The sequence below is a fragment of the Mauremys mutica genome, chromosome 3 (assembly GCF_020497125.1).
Source record: "Mauremys mutica isolate MM-2020 ecotype Southern chromosome 3, ASM2049712v1, whole genome shotgun sequence".
In the NCBI taxonomy this organism is placed as follows: Eukaryota; Metazoa; Chordata; order Testudines; family Geoemydidae; genus Mauremys; species Mauremys mutica.
Genome location: NC_059074.1, coordinates 45,222,941 through 45,240,741, shown reverse-complemented (window position 1 = coordinate 45,240,741; position 17,801 = coordinate 45,222,941). Strand labels below are relative to the sequence as shown.

At 44.5% G+C, this 17,801-nt stretch overlaps 1 long non-coding RNA gene across 1 annotated transcript in view; it reads right to left on the bottom strand.

Moving 5' to 3' along the window:
* Positions 1-285: 285 nt before the first annotated feature.
* The window catches only part of LOC123365911, a 61,048-nt gene continuing 43,532 nt past the window's right edge, over positions 286-17,801 (bottom strand). Inside the window, exon 4 of the long non-coding RNA XR_006577823.1 lies at positions 286-389. This is a non-coding gene — a long non-coding RNA (uncharacterized LOC123365911). The remainder of the gene's footprint in view (positions 390-17,801) is intronic.

Below are 17,801 nucleotides of genomic sequence, written 5' to 3'. Positions count from 1 at the left end.
TGAGGTCAGACAGCAGAGCTCTGTTGAGAGATTTCCAGTTGTATTAAGCACTCCAGTGAATCCCACATTTTTTTTTTTTTTAAAAGGTTACCCAGCCTGATATGGGGGCATCAGTCTCTAGAAACTGGGGAGCGGGAAAATCTAAAATAGAACTAAACCTCAGAAGATTTGTTCTCCTTCACATTACAGCCAGCCAAATGGCCTGCCGTGAGGAGTGGAGGGGAGAGAGATACTAGCTTTCTATTCAGAATTTTTTGTTTGTATCTAAATAATCACCTGAAATAGTGAAAACAGAGCTCAGCTATCAGAAACTGTGGAAGCTTTGTTGATTACCATTGGTGGACGGTGGGGGGCAGACTTCACCTCCTGACATCATTGCTATGGATTACCTTTGCAACAGCAAATATTTAGTATTAGAACCATGGCATCAACCAGGAATTCCAGGAAGACTAAATTATAAAAAAGGGGTTAAAATAGATTTTCTGAACTCATCATGCCAGGAAAAAAAAAAAAACCTCAAAAGGCTGTTAGCTGCTGACTGCAGGTAAAATATACAGCACTCTGATTTCTCATGATTCCATCGAATTGCAGAAAACATCTAAGTAACTGAGTAATTTTGCTCCAGGACAATTTATGTGGATTAGCAATCTCCTTGCTATGGTAGAGCCCCTCAGGACAGCATACAGGCCAAATGCCATTATCCTCCATTGATAAAATTAATCCATTCTAAGAGAACCTTAGAAATATTTGTTGTTAGAACTATTGTAAAAGGTTTAGAAACCTGACCCATCAGGAAAGGTTAAAAAAATAAATAAACTGAGCATGTTTAGTCTTGAGAAAAGAAGACTGAGAGGGAGGGAGGAAGACCTAATAACACTCTTCAAATATGTCAAGGGCTGTTATGAAGAGAATGACGATTGTTTGTTCTCCATGATCACTGAATGTAGGGGAAGGAGTAATTAGCATAAGCTCCAGCAAGGGAGATATAGGCTAGATATTAGGGAAAAGTTTCTAACTATAAGGATAGTGAAGCACCAGAATAGGTGACCAGGGGAGACTGTGGAATCTCTGTCACTGGAGGTTTTTAAGAACAGGTTAGACAAACTCCTGTTAGGGATGGTCTGAGCCTACTTGGTCCTGTCTCAGAACAGGGGGCTGGACTAATGATCTCTTGAGGTCCATTCCAGCCCTACATTTCTATGATATAATCTGGATGCATAAAACTATTTCCCAGGAATTGTAAATAGTGACATTTATGTTCTTGATGGAGTCTCTAAAGAGCTGGGCAGTCATCCACAGTTTAAGAGTTTTTACTAGGGCTGTCAAGCAATTAAAAAAATTAATCACGATTAATCATGCTCTTAAACAATAATATATGACCATTTATTTAAATATTTTTGGATGTTTTCTACATTTTCAAATATATCGATTTCAATTACAACACAGAATACAAAGTGTACAGTGCTCACTTTATATTTATTTTTGATTACAAATATTTTAACAGTTAAAAAAAAGAAATAGTATTTTTCAGTTCACCTAATACAAGTACTGTAGTTCAATCTATTTATCATGAAAGTTGAAGTTAAAAATGTAGAATTATGTCCAAAAAAACTGCATTCAGAAATAAAACAATGTAAAAGTTTTGAGCCTACATGTCAACTCAGTCCTACTTCAGTCAATCACTCAAACAAACAAGTTTGGTTGCAATTTGTAGGAGATAATGTTGCCTGCTTCTTGTGTACAATGTCACCTGAAAGTGAGAACAGGAGTTCACATGGCACTGTTGTTGCCAACGTCACAAGATATTTACGTGCCAGATGCGCTAAAGAGTCATATGTCGATTCATGCTTCAACCACTATTCCAGAGGACATGTGTCCATGTTACTGATGGGTTTTGCTCGATAATGATCCAAAGCAGAGCGGACTGATGTATGTTAATTTTCATCATCTGAGTCAGATGCCACCAGCAGGTTGATTTTCTTTTTTTTTGGTGGTTCGGGTTCTGCAGTTTCCTCATTGGAGTGTTGTTCTTTTAAGACTTCTGAAAGCATGCTCCATACCCCGTCCCGATCACATTTTGGAAGGCACTTCAGATTCTTAAACCTTGAGTTGAGTGCTGTAGCTATTTTTAGAAATCTCACATTGATACCTTCTTTCCATTTTGTCAGATCTATTCTGAAAGTGTTCTTAAAATGAACAATGGCTGGGTCATCATCTGAGACTGCTATAACATGAAATATATGGCAGAATGCAGGTAAAACAGAACAGGAAACATACAATTCTCTCCCAAGGAGTTCAGTCACAAATTTAATTAATGCACTATTTTGTTAATGAGCATCATTAGCATGGAAGCATGTCTTCTGGAATGGTGGCTGAAGCATGAAGGGGCATACAAATGTTTAGCATATCTGGCACGTAATGACCTTGCAATGTGAGCTACAAAAATGCCATGTGAACGCCTGTTCTCACTTTCAGGTGACTTGTAAATAAGAAGCAGCCAGCAGTATCTCCCGTAAATGTAAACAAACTTGTTTGTGTTAGCGATTGGCTGAACAAGAAGTAGGACTGAGTGGACTTATAGGCTCTAAAGTTTTACATTGTTTTGGTTATGAGTGCAGTTATGTAACAAAAAAATCTACATTTGTAAGTTACACTTTCATAATAAAGAGATTGCACTACATTACTTGTATAAGGTGAACTGAAAAATACTATTTCTTTTGTTTATCATGTTTACAGTGCAAATATTTGTAATAAAAATACTATAAAGTGAGCACTGTACACTTTGTGTTCTGTGTTGTAATAGAAATCAATATATTTGAAAATGTAGAAAAACATCTAAAATATTCAATAAATTTAAATTGATATTCTATTAACAGTGTGATTAATCGCGATTAATTTTTTTAATTGCAATTCATTTTTTTGAGTTAATCCCGTGAGTTAACTGCGACTAATAGACAGCCCTAGTTATTACATTACAACACATTGTGGGAGCTTGTCACGGAGTGTGGGGGAGTCAGAGCCCTGCACCCCCGGGCTCCCTGCGATTCACCAGGACTCTCAGCCAGCCAGTAAAGCAGAAGGTTTATTTAGACGACAGGAACACAGTCCAACACAGGTCTTGCAGGCACAGATAACAGGATCCCCCCTGTTAGGCCCATCTTGGGGCCCCAGGCGCCCCACAGCCCCCATTGGGGATCAGAGCCCTGTCTCTGCTTCCCTTCTTTTCCCCAGCCAGCTCCAGTCTGCCCAACCCCCTCCGGCCCTTCCTCTCTGTTCAGCTTCTTTCCCGGGCCAGGAGGTCACCTGACCCCTTTGTCTCCAACACCTTCAGCCAGCACCTTTGCAGGGAGGGGCCCGGGCCATCAGTTGCTAGGAGACAGAGTGTCAGGCATTCGGCTGCATGGCCTTTTGCTTTGCTAGATACTTAAGATCTGCACACAGCACCCCAGTAAGAACAGTCCCACTTCGTCACAGAGCTATGCCAAATCCAAACCCCAATAGCTACCCTGCATAGCTGGGCAGGTCAAGGGGAGAAATGTGGGTGTGATATATAGAGAGTAACTTTGTAGAGGCTACTCTAGCCCAGTGATTTGACTAGCCAATGTAGGCCTCTTACAACATGGAGGAGTGGATAGGAAAAAGATTCATGTAGCAATGAATCCTGTACTCTAACCCAGTGGTTCTCAAAGTCGGTCCGCCGCTTGTTCAGGGAAAGCCCCTGGCAGGCTGGGCCGGTTTGTTTACCTGCAACATCTGCAGGTTCGGCCGATTGCAGCTCCCACTGGCCGCGGTTTGCCACTCCAGGCCAATGGGGCCTATGGGAAGCAGCATGGGCCGAGGGATGTGCTGGCCACTGCTTCCCGCAGCCCCCATTGGCCTGGAGTGGTGAACCGCGGCCAGTGGGAGCTGCGACTGGCCGAATCTGCAGGCGTGGCAGGTAAACAAACCAGCCTGGCCCGCCAGGGGCTTTCCCTGAACAAGTGGCAGACCGGCTTCGAGAAGCACTGCTCTAACCCATCCCATAGCCCACGTATGCTCTGTTTCTTCTACATGTGTGGTGCTGCAGCAGCAACATGGTTCCTTCCTTCACATGGGAGGGCAAAGCCTGTGTAGCCTCAACCTCTAGGTTTCTTTTCAACTGTGAAGGAGTCCTATGCAGCTGCTGAGGATGAAGCAGGATTTGACCCAGAGTTCCTCTGCCAACCTGACCAGTGTTAATGCACCTGCATTAGGCATTCTCTTCCCTGTTTTAAAATATTACAGCACTCTCAGACAATCTGCCTTTGGTCAGCCAGAGTAGTTTGTACCAGTATTATTACTCCTGTCCACTTAGACTGTAATCTCCAGTAGGGCCCCTCTGTGTTACATGCAGCACTTAGCACACGGTCAACATGTCAGAAATAATAATAAGGTTAACATCATTGTTAATCTGCAACCCAAAGAAGTGTGTCTTTTTTTAGAAAAAGCTCCAAAACACAAATGCTCTAAATTTTTGTTTGTTTTTGATTTCATAGAATCATAGAATCATAGACTATCAGGGTTGGAAGGGACCTCAGGAAGTCATCTAGTCCACCCCCTTGTCCATTCTAGTCCATTCCAGAAGGATTTGTCCTTCTATGTAATCCAAGCAAAACATGAATGATGCTGCAAAAAAAAAAAAAAAAAAAAAAAGAATAGCATACTAGATGCTAACTTTTAAGGTATCAGTTATTTACTGAATATTTAAGTCTGTCACAGATCCAATGCACATAGGACCAGATTCTGTTTTCCTCTGTTCTGTTTTTATACTGTGCCCCCATGATCGCGGTATCTGAATTCACGTATTAGGGGACAGCACACACATACCCCGCATCCCCTGCGTCCTTTGTGCAGTTGCATAGAGGGCAGCTGGAATCCTTGTGCACTCTCCTGTGTCTGTTAACAATGAGAGGCCCATAAAAAAGTACCGCTTTAAAGGATGTTGAAATTATCACTTCAATGTGCATTTCCCTCATGTGCCAGTAGATATTCTGCCTGCCCCTCACAGTCTACTTGCTCTTCCACATCCCCCTCCCCTCCCTTCATCGTGGTAGCTTTAAAAGCTACAAAATGACAGAGAGACATCAGAAGAGAGCAACATTCCTGCTAACCTGACAACTACTTTTCTGTCAAAGTTTCATCAGGATGTAAAAAAATCAAGTATACTCTGCAGGTGTCTTTATTTATTTAGATTTAAAATAATTTTTAAAATGCCTCTCCAATGTATAAATGCTCTAACATCATTCATAACACAATAAAGTGCCAGCAGCATTAAAGTAATCATTGCAACAGGAACTCACTTCCCCCTGCCTATGGGGTCCCAGAGGCCAGGCTCCAGCCGGAGCCTGAACATCTATGCTGCAATTAAACAGCTCTATAGTGTAGCCCAAGCACAAAAGGAAGAATGGAGAGTAGCAAAATACAGACCCTGGACTTCAGAAAAGCAGACTTTGACTCCCTTGGGGAACTGATGGGCAGGAATCCCTTGGAGGCTAATATGAGGGGAAAAGGAGTCCAGGGGAGCTGGCTGTATTTTAAAGAAGCCTTATTGAAGGCGCAGGAACAACCATCCCAATGTGCAGAAAGAATAGCAAATATGGCAGGCGACCAGCTTGGTGAGCTTAAACTCAAAAAGGAAGCTTACAAGAAGTGGAAATTTGGACAGATGACTAGAGAGGAGTATAAGAATATTGCTCAAGCATGCAGGGGTGTAATCAGGAAGGCCAAGGAGTTGCAGCTAGCAAGGGATGTGAAGGGTAACAAGAAGGGTTTCTACAGGTATGTTAGCAACAAGAAGGTCAGGGAAAGTGTGGGACCCTTACTGAATTGGGGAGGCAACCTAGTGACAGATGATGTGGAAAAAGCTGAAGTACTCAATGCTTTTTTTGCCTCAGTCTTCACAGACAAGGTCAGCTCCCAGACTGCTGCACTGGACAACACAGTATGGGGAGGAGGTGAGCAGCCTTCAGTGGTGAAAGAACAGGTTAAAGACTATTTAGAAAAGCTGGATGCACACAAGTCCATGAGTCCAGATCTAATGCACCCAAGGGTGCTGAGGGAGTTGGATGATGTGATTGCAGAGCCATTGGCCATTATCTTTGAAAATTCTTGGTGATCGGAGGAAGGTCCCAGACGATTGGAAAAAGGCAAATATAGTGCCTGTCTTTTAAAAAGGGAAGAAAGAGAACCCGGGGAACTTCAGACCAGTCAGCCTCACTTCAGTCCCTGGAAAAATCATGGAGCAGGTCCTCAAGGAATCCATTTTGAAGCACTTGGGGGAAAGGAAGGTGATCAGGAACAGTCAACATGGATTCACCAAGGGCAAGTCATGCCTGGCCAGCCTGATTGCCTTCTATGATGAGATAACTGCCTCTGTGGATATGGGGAAAGCGGTGGATGTGAGTCGCTTTAGCAAAGCTTTTGATAAGGTTTCCCACAGTATTCTTGCTAGCAAGTTAAAGAAGTATGGACTGGATGAATGGACTATAAGGTGGATAGAAAGCTGGCTAGATTGTTGGGCTCAATGTGTAGTGATCAACAGCTCGAGGTCTAGTTGGCAGCCAGTATCAAGCAGAGTGCCCAAGGGGTTGGTCCTGGGGCTGATTTTGTTCAACATCTTTATTAATGATTTCGATGATGGGATGAATTGCACCCTCAGCAAGTTCGCAGATGCCACTAAGCTTGGGAGAGAGGTAGATACGCTGGAGGGTAGGGATAGGGTCTAGAGTGGCCTAGACAAATTGGAGGATTGGGCCAAAAGAAATCTGATGAGGTTCAACAAGGACAAGTGCAGAGCCCTGCACTCAGAAAGGAAGAATCCCATGCACCACTACAGGCTGGGGACCGACTGGCTAAGCAGCAGTTCTGCAAAAAAGGATCTGGGGATTACAGTGGACGAGAAGCTGGATATGAGTCAGCAGTGTGCCCTTGTTGCCAAGAAGGTCAACAGCATATTGGGCTTTATTAGTAGGAGCATTGCCAGCAGATCGAGGGAAGTGATTATTCCCCTCTATTCGGCACTGGTGAGTCCACACTTGGAGTACTGTGTCCAGTTTTGGTCCCCCCCCACTACAGAAGGGATGTGGACAAATTGGAGAGAGTCCAGCGGACGGCAACGAAAATGATTAGGGGGCTGGGGCACATGACTTACGAGAATAGGCTGAGGGAAGTGGGGTTATTTAGTCTGCAGAAGAGAAGAATGAGGGGGGATTTGATAGCAGCCTTCAACTACTTGAAGGGGGGTTCCAAAGAGGATGAAGCTCGGCTGTTCTCAGTGGTGGCAGATGACAGAACTAGAAGCAATGATCTTATGTTGCAGTAAGGATGGTCTAGGTTGGATATTAGTAAACACTATTTCAGTAGGAGGGTGGTGAAGTAGAAGGGTGGAATGGGTTACCTAGGGAGTGGTGGAATCTCCATCCTGAGAGGTTTTTAAGGCCCGGCTTAACAAAGCCCTGGCTGGGATGATTTAGTTGGTGTTGGTCCTGCTTTGAGCAGGGGATTGGACTAGATGATCTCCTGAGGTCTTTTCTAACCCTAATAATCTCTGACTCTATGATTCTAAGCCCTGCTAGCCCAAGTCAGCTGCCATGGGCCAGCCGCAGGTGTTTAATTGCAGTGTAGACATAGCCTCAGTTGCAAACTCTAGTTTATTCCTTCAATCAAATATATACTTATGATTAATTCACAACAATAAGCATTCAGTATCACATGCCTATGTGAAATCCTACTGCTTTAGTAAACATACTATACCAGTTTAAAACTTTTTATAATCACTTCAGAAAAAAAAGTGCTCTAACTGGACAGTCTAAGAACTGATAAAACTTTTGTCTATCCTTCCAGGAAAAACCAGCCACAGTCTTTACTATGGCCAGACAAACAAATACACAACATGACATCCTAGCTTCAGGGTCCTTTGCATTGTAGTTTAAAGAGGAGGGCACACATGCATGCACAAAGGGACACTCTCTGCTTCTTCCTCATTATAATTCCATGGAGTCATGAACAAGTAGAGGATGAGTACAGACAAATGCACAGACTGGTACATGCAAAATGCATGTGCGTATTTGAGAAATTGGCTCATAAAGATTTGCAATTTGTTAAAAATAATCCTGTTTTTTACACTTTCTGTTCTTCACTCTGAATCTTCCGTCTTTCCCCTTCTGACTTGATGAAAAGTGATAACAGTGAGAGACTTCAAATCCTAAACTGAAAATGTATTTGGAATTGTTGGAGAGATGTATATTGAAATTAAACTTTAGTAAAATTCACATCTCCAAGCTTTATATATTTAACTTATCAAAAAATAGGATCTCTGTCTTTTTAAGTGCCAGTACTCTACAGTACACATTGTCCCGGAATCCCTGCTCTTTTGACCTGTTGAGAGATGATAGACTAGAAATGCTCATTACACTACCTGCCTCACAGCGAAAAACAGTTTACTTAGAAGCTTTATAAACACTGTCCTGGACCTGAGCCTGTGTAAGGCTAGAAGGACTGCAAGACAAAACTTGAGACTTCTTCACAGTTGCCATCTATTACACAAGGCAATAAATGGACACCCACTAAGGTTATTTACAAGTACTCTCAGAGATAACTTAGAATTCAGTCTCAACCCTATGGCTTACTACTGCTTTTGGAAGGTGCTTCTAAATTCCTATGCAGTGACTTTGAATTCATCTTTGCATTTGTAAAATCAGTAGACTGTTCACCAAACTCAGCACATAAGAATTGTAGTAACACAAAGGGCCAGATCCTGCCCTGTCCTAAGTCCCCTTTTATCACTCCAGCAGTGTAAAGTGGACTTAATGTTTCCCTAAATGGAAGGAATCCTCAGCTGATGTGGTGCTGGCTATGCAGTTTTCCCCAGCATAGGGCATGTGAAGTGCAGAAAATGACACCACTTGAGCCTTGAGGCTGCTCTAATTTGTGTGTGGAGATGAAGCAGCCCCTAAATTGCCCTTGGGCTTGGAGGAGCAGAAAAATGGCTTAATGATGTCTTTCCCCATTGCCCTTAGATGCACTTGAGCAGGGGGCTCACACATTCAGTGTCTCAGAAGCCCCAGAGCTGATTTGGTTGTTTCACTGTGTGCAAGGGGGATTGACTTGATTGGTGGAGTGATAGAAAATGGATGCTGGGCGTGGCCAGGGAATCTGTTGAAATTACTGTGTGTTTTTGGGTTTTTTTAATTTCAAAAATCATAAAGCAGGATTATGTAGAAGTTTCAAAAACATGTACATTTAGAAACAGGCAGGGGTGCCAAGTTATTTATTTTAAAATAACTGTTTTTAAACTTTCATGAATTAAAAAAGTTAAAATGGAACTAGGGACAGAAATAGATTATTTTTTATAATATAAACAGACAAAATTATGTTGAAAGAACATTATTAAAGTTGGAGAAGTCAAGCCTCAAAAGTTAGGGAAGGCCAGAATTAAGGTTGCCTGTGTGACCTTAATTTGGCCCCTTTGTGTATGTGCATAATGATCTAGTCTTAAATTACATGATCACATACTATTTTTTTGCCACAGGCCCCCTGCCTCATTCAGTGTACAGGATGAACTTTTTCTGGAGATGAATCGGGTTGCGGAGAGAAGAACACTGTTCTCCGTAGAACCACTTTTTCATTTGTTGCAGAAGTTGGAAGGCATGTGCCTATTGTGAAACCAAGGGGATGGTGGGCCTAGGCCCGCCCTATAGGGGCAAGAAGTAGTGGTGTGGGGGGTGCTGCAGCACCCCCAAATTTTATGTTGGGTCCCAGCTGCCGGCCCCACTCCCGGCCACACATGCAGGGTCCCAGCTTCTGGCCCTGCACGCAGGGTCCTGGCTGCCAGCCCCACTCCCGGTAGCACATGCGGGGTTCTGCATCCCAGATACTGGCCCTGTGCCTGGGGGTCCCGGCTGCCAACCCTGCAGATGGGGTCCCGGCTGATGGCCCCGCTTCCAGCTGTGCACACTGGGTCCCGGCTCCCAGTCCCACACATGGGCCTCCACTATTGGCCCCGTGCCTGCCCCAGCCATGGCCCCCTTATCCCTGTACTTGTCCCCCCTTTCTAGAGACACGACCCTGCTCCCAGCTTCAGCTCGGGAGGTGGGGGACAAGTTTGGGGATAGTTTTGCTAGCTTTCAGCACCCGCACTATAAAAAGTTTTCCAGTGCCACTGGCCTGCCCATAGCTAAAGGTGCTCTCTCTCATATGAGGGGGGTGCACGATGGACCCAGGCCACAAATTAATATTGGGGACAACAAATGAAAATAAAAGGATGGGAATAAGGATCTTAGGACAAAAATCAGGTCAACAGAAGGAGACACCAAGCAGAATGCTCCCGACAACACCCACTGCTCCTTAGGTGTCCAGGGTACCAGTGGACACTGCACAGAGGAACTCTGTTAGAGGTATGACTTTACAAGGGATAAAAAATAGGCCCTACAGTGGCAAAGCATCCTCCCCTCCACCCCTCTGTCCTGATATAATGGATGGCCCTCTTGGCCAGCACCAGGAGGAGATTGACAAGGAGAACCCATCGCTTTGTGGGACCACAGATAGGGTGTGTATAGATCAGGAAGTGTGGGGGAAAGTGCAGTTAGAAGCTCAGTAAGAGGTTCTAGAGGAGCCAGAAGGGGGGGTGCAACCTGATACTTTCCATTTAGATGTGTGCCATGGTGTCCCTCATGTGTCGGGAGAGTTCATGAACCACACCAGGTACATTCTCATGCTCATGGCTCCATGAAGGAGCCATCAGCGGATATCCCTGGTGGGTTGTGGGACTAGAGTGGAGTACAGATGGGGCCACTGCGTTCCTCGCCCTCCTTAGGTTGCAACAGGTCTTGCCTCTTTGTGTCAGAGGAGGACATGACGGTGAGGAAGCAAATAGTATATGAAGCACAAGCATGTGCAGATATTTACTGGTTGTGGTTCAGAGGTGACCCAGCTGGATGGTATCAGACGATTTAGATTTTGTGTCAGGGGTGGCCAGAGAGGCTCATGGACAGGGGCCAAATGACAAGTTCCAGAGGACCTGGGGTTAAAAGGAGTGCAATGAATGAGGCTGGGCATTGTAAGAACAGAAAGGATGGTCTCATTGTAAAGTCAGTGAAATGCTGCCCTGGAGAATTAGATTCCATCCCCTGCCTCTGCTACTGAGTTCCTGTGTGAGGTTAGGCAAGTCAATTAAACCAAACATTTCAACGGTAGTCACTCATTGTGTGTTTCTCATTGTCTGGGTATCCAATTTGCCAAAGTGCTGAGTACTCATAGGTACAACTAATCTCAATAGCAGCTGCACTTTAAGTGCTATATAATACTAAGTGCTCTGAAAAATCAGATTCTAGGTGTCTTAAATTGGACACCCAAAATTAGTGGATATTTTTAACCTTTATATCTCTGGGCCTCAGGTCCCCATCGGTAAAGTGGAAATAGTAGAACTTCCTCAGCTCAGAAGGGCACAGTGAAGGTAAATTAATGTTTATGAAGCATTCAGATACTATAGTGATAAGCACTATAGAAAAGCCCATGTGGAAATTCGTAATTCTGTCTTCAGAGCAAGGTTTGAACAGCATGCAGTAATAAGGCATGGGACCACCCATTGAACAAGAAGAAGGAAAACAAAATATTGAATAGCTGTTCACCGAATGAGCACCATCCATCCTGTGCACTGGAATAAGTCAGGAGTCCCGTTGAAAAAAAATTGTATGTGATCACGTAATTAGAGCCCAAGCACACTGCTGTGTGAATGATACTCCTGTTCGGAAGCGTGAGAGCTGCTTGCATACACTAGCATGACCAGGGACAGCTGCCGGTGAGCCTGGTGCCTGTCCCAATGGGCAGGGCTAGGAGCGGCACAGCCATGCTGGAGGAGCTGTCCAGGATGGACGCTGGCTTCTGTGAGTGGCAACCCAACATGCTTTTGCTTTCAGCGTTGCAGTTCCTGGCCTGGTCGCTGGCCATGGCCCTGCTGGTCTCGTTTATTGTCACTGTAGCCCTGCAGCTCCATGGATATTTGCTTTATATCCATGGATATCCGCATCCACAGATATAAATTTTGTATCTGCACAGGGCTCTATATGTAATTTAATATTTTATCATAATGCAAACTCACAAGGGGCACAGGCAACCTTAATTCTGGCATTTCCTAACTTTTAAACACTTGTAGGGCTAATCATCACAGGATGTGCCTCCCACAGAGGGACTGGTTGGCAGTGCTTCCTGTATTCCTGATTGGTCCATGCACACTGTTTAAGCCTGGAGGGGACACCAGGAAATTGTCTCTGCAAGTAGGTGGATCCCCAGTTGGCTGCTACAACAGGCCTTGCTCCTTCACTTGCTTTGGTTCCTGGCTTCAGACTCTCAGCTCTGGTTCCTGGCTTCCAACCCCAGCTCTGACTCTTAGCTCTGGTTCCTGGCTTTCCATTCCAGCTCTGACCATCAGCTTTGGTTCCTGGCTTCTGACTTTGCTCTGACCCTCAGCCCTGCTTCCTGGTTTCTAATTCTGACTCTGACCCTTGGCTCCAGCCCTACCCAGTAGACATGACTCTGGTTCCAGCCCATTAGACCAGACCATCCATGTCCTGGCCATGACAGTTTGCACAAGACATCCTTGATCTCTCCATGATCAATATCCCAGCAGAGATATGGAGGGAGCGGGCATCCCTTTGTCTAGTGAACCCCATAGGGCACCAGATTTGCAGAGGAGAGTCACTCATTTCCAAGCAGAGAATCATGTTCTGAGGCTCAAGTGTCACAGCTTCTAGTGGGGAACTAAGCCCTCTGTGAACAAGTGGTTCAGCTACAAGCAAGAAACATAGCACTCCATTGCCCTGCCACTGGAACAGGGTTCCACCATGCCCTTAACCAAATGTTTCAATGGGAACCACCAGAAATTCAGGGATTTCTTGATCAGTGTCGCTTATTCTTTATGGTCCATCCCTGGACCTATCCCACTGATCATCAGCCTGTTAACAGGAGAAGTCTTGGACTGGGCCTCTCACCTGCTGGAACAAGATAGCATGATCCTGACAGACTGGAATCCTTTTCTCTAGGCGTTCTCCACAATTTTTGACAGCCCCCCCACTGCACATGCTTGACTGAAGCCTCCATGCGGAAGCTCTGACAGGCAATGGATTTGGTCGCTATGTATGTCGCAGATTCCCATCAGCTAACAGCAGACATGGAATGGAATGAGGCAGCCCACTTGTATCAGTTCTGAGCAGGATTGAGCAAGGAAGTCAAAGTGAATAAGCTCATGTGAAGACTCGTATGGGCCTGGATCTATTTACTGATATATCCATCTGCATTGATAACCAGCTTTGTGAGCGGAGATAGGAGAAGAGGGGAGTCATGATGATGCTGCACCATCCACCCCAGAGCCTACTCCCCAAGCCCATGGAAGCTGACCTGGCCTGAAGCCGATTTTGACCATTGAAGAAAGAGAACCGTGCTGATGCAACAACTTGCATTTTTACTATGATGAGACTAGACACACACACTCTACACGCCCCTCAAGGATTCCTGCTTGGAGGAAGTCAGGAAACAAACAAGCTTAGGTCCCAAAGGGGGGCAGGCCTGGGCAAGATTTCAGAGTTACACCTTGGAACATACCCTCCCCTCCCCCCCGCCCGCAAGTCTTCACTGGCACCCAGCCTGAGCCGCCTAGGCTGTTGCCACCTCTCTGGGTGCCTGTTCAGCTATGCATTCTGGGCAAGATGCAGCAGCTCCCACCACAGTGGGCCCTTATCAATTCCAGTGCTGCAGACAGCTTCATAAATGCATACATGTCCCAGGCTCTGTGAATCTCCATCCACGTGAAATCTCCAACTCTCTCCAAATCTCACCCAACTTCATGGAAACAATAGGAGCCAGTAACTCAGGAGACTGTGTTCCTAAAGAACACAATTCAGGAGCACTGAGAAATATTGCGGTTCAGTATGATCCATTCCCTGCACTTTCCCCGGATCCTCAGTATCACCTGCTGGCAAGACACAACCCACACATCCTCTGTCAAGAGGTTCCTTACTTTTGACTTTGGCTCTGACACCTGGCCTGGTTCCTGATTCTTTGGTTCAGGCTCTACCCAGTAGGCCTGACTCCAGCTCCACTCACTAGCTTGAGTGCCTATGCCTTGACCATGACACTCCTGGACAGTCCCAGTTGCCATAGGCCCTAGCTTTTTCAGGCTTCTCATCCCAATCTCCTTGCCCAGCAAGTCCTAGTCTTAATCCTTCCTGAATCCACATCCCAGTCTCAGTTTCCTCACTGCTTCTGGCTCCTTACCCATCTGTTTGCAATTCTTTCCCCGACCCTGTCTCTCCTACCACCATCCTCCTTCCCGCTGCCTTACTGGTTCTAAATGTCCAGCCAGTCCCAGCCCTCCCTTATCCAGTTCTAGTATCCTTGCCCAATCAGTCCCATTCTCTCTCCAGCTCCTAATCCCAATTTTTTGCCCAGTCAATTCCAGGAGTTCCCCTGCTAGCCTCCAGTCCTAGTCTCCTTCTTCCATACTCTTTGTCCCAATCAACTCCCCAACACCGCCAGGTCTGGCTCTTATCCCTCTGCATCTATATCAGGAAGCTGCACACGGAAGGAGGGATCACTCAGAGCACAGAAGAGACAATTTCCCTGCTTTCATTTCCACTGTCCAGCTCTGCGTCCCAGCCCACTGCATCCTGGAACTGCAACTGAGTGAAAATCCTGCTGAACCCTGCACAGAAGCATGTCCAGTGCAGACAGAATCTTTGAGGAATTTAACTGCAAAGCTGTAGGAAGCCTCTTCTGAGCATGTACGAACAGCTACAAATTTATAACTTGGTCAACTCGCTAGCCTACATAAACATATAACCTTCTCACTTGGAAGCCTTACCCTCCTGCCCATTGTTTATGAAACCCACTTGTTATTGTTTGTCTTAAAAATACCCTTTCCTCCACAGCCAGCCAACACACCTGCTTAACTGTAGTACTTTGAGTAGTGTCATTGAAATCAATGGGATTGCTCATTGTGGTTCAGTGTGTGGAGAGGACCTTAGGTCGCGACCTCTTCAGAACAGAGACTGTATCATACTGTGTGTTTGTTTATTCAGTGTCAAACACAATGGCAACCCAGTCTTGACTGGGGCCTTAATGTAAATATTAAAAAATAGCAAGGAAACCTCAGAACCAAGTAAGGAGGCAACACCACTGCATGAATGAACATTTAAGCTGAACTCTGTTGGAGAAAACCTATGCTTTGTCCCTCAAAATGTGCTGATTATATTAATGCTGCAGCATAGTGTCCAATTGGTGTAATTTGAAATAGATGAGGGACATGAAATCTTTGATTAGAAGGGGAGGGGTCCACCCTGTGAGGTTTTCAGCAAAAATCTGCTTTTTGGAACAATCTGATTATTTCATAGCTATCTAGATTTTTATATGGCACCTGTCACTGGGTTTTTGCACACCTCAGCCTTATATAAAGTGAGCACTTTAATCTCTCTCAATCTTCCCTTCAGTCTGCAGGGACTGGAGTTTGTGAGGTTTCATTCATTTTATATTTTTGGAGGAGGTTGTTTTTTGTTGGTGTTATTATGTGAAAAGTAGATTCAAGTGGTGGGTTTTGCAAGCTTTGCTCTTCAGAAGCATTTGTGAGGCCCTGGAGTAAAAGCAATCTCTGCCAGAGAATCTGGCCCATCTTAAACAGAAGTTATGCCAATTTTTTTGATGGTGCCTACATACTACAGTGGTGGGCACATTAGAAATGCCTACACAGATGGAGAAGAACTTTGCAATATCCAGAGAAAGGGAAAGGCAATCATACCAAACCTCCCTTTAATGTATTTGTCAATGTTTTTAAAAGGCCTCTCAAGCACCCCCCCCTCCATATAATACTGGTAAAAGGACTACAGAGAAGATGTGTAAAGTGTGTTGTATATACAGGGAGTAAGTAAATTTATATATGATATGTGTAGATATGTTAGGGAGGAAGATTTGCAGAGTATTTCTGGGTATATGGAGTCTGTGTATTATTTTTTGTAGCTACATGGAAAGGGACAGTTCCATGGAGTGCTTGGAAAAACACGTATGTTACTGTAGATGTATGAATAGAATATTGGTTGGAAGCTGGAGGTGATGGCTGGAAAGCAGTATCGGCATGGATGAGAAGTGGAGAAAATGGTGTTCTGACACTTCCCCTAGGGGTATTAAAAACATAAATAGAAAGGAAGAATTTGGGGATAGGGAAGGAAGAGGAGAGAGCAACAGAAGGAGGAAGAAAGTAAGAGAATGTGCAAACGTAGAGGGAAGACAGAGAAAAGGCTGGCCAAAAACTGGGAAGGCTTTTCACCAACATTTTAAAGCAAAACATTCATCTTAAAAAAAAAATTGAATAAATAATTTGGAAAATTTCTACCAGCTCTACACAAGGTGTGGGGGTGAGGTGGGAAGTGGGGAGATGTCGACCTGAACAAATAGTGCAGATTTTTTTCCGCAAAGAGTCTTTTTAAAATGAATTTATTTCATCCATGTTTGTGCCCGATTTGTGTTCATTTTCTGCAGTTAGCTGTATGACTGAGCTTCACTGGCTCATGGAAACTGAATGGCCAAGTCCTGTGTGAGGGTTTTTGTGGACAGTGGGTTCTACATTCACCTGCACAAGAATTCATTCTAGAATGTGTAAGCCACGCTCACCCAATCAGGAAACAGAAACAATAACTCATGGCTTATCAAAACTAACCAATTCATCTCAAAAGAGGATTGATTATGCCTAGGCAGGGGAATGCAGAGCTGCTCCATTCCAGGGGGAGCTCTAGGAGCCATGCTGTTTCTTGAAGGTCCTGTGCTTGGAATCAGTGCCTTTTCTGGGTGTAGATTTCTACCCTATCACAGATGGACAGCTTCACTGGCTGCTGTAGAGTGGGGACAGAGCTTCTGTCTCATCTCCACCCCCCACCTGCCCCGTTTCACCCTCCTTGAGAAATTGTAAGGTAGAAGCAGTCCTCGAATGCCAGGATTGTCCTTGTACTTTGTGCCTTCCCCACCTCACAGCTGCATGAGGATATGGTTCAATCTGGCCCTAAAGGCATGCCTCTGCAAATAAACTCTGAAAACAAAGGGATAATTTTTCACATAGAAGAAAAGTTTGCAGGATTGGAGCCATGAAAATTCTTTGAATTACTCTTTGAGAAGAATTTTTGTCTACTTAAGAAGCTTTGAAATAAACATGCAGTATTGCCATGGTAGAAGGGGTGAAGTATTATTTGTCCCTTAGTGAATCCTCAAAGGAAATCAGACAAAGGAATAAAAAAGTTTTGCAGCAGATGAGAAATTCCCCAACCTTTTATTTTCTCCCTGTTTATAATTGGTTCTGTTGATACTTGAGACTTCTTATGCATTCACAACAACATTTCTCAATTTAGTGAGCATGCCATGGCAATTGATTTAGACAATGCAATAGCTGTGACAGCAATCGGGAGACACTCCAAATTTAAAAAGTAACAGGACACGCAAAATTGAAGCCTACTGACTGTTTTTGTGATAATTGAATTTCATTGAGTTTTAGCAGTGAGACATGAGCGATAAAAGGGCTGTTTCCAAACTCGGTTCTAGGAAATGACTAGGGCAGCATGCATCGGAGACGTATACATTGAGCATTTATATTCAGAAATCGTCTGAGTTACTAATTCAACCCCAAAACCTTCAGTTCCTTTTTAGCTGCAGTTCAAATATAACAGGCAGGCCAGTGAGATGGAAAAAAAAAAGATAAAAAGAACTAATTAATTTCTTATAGCTCCAGGGCTGCAAATTGACTGTGTGGACAG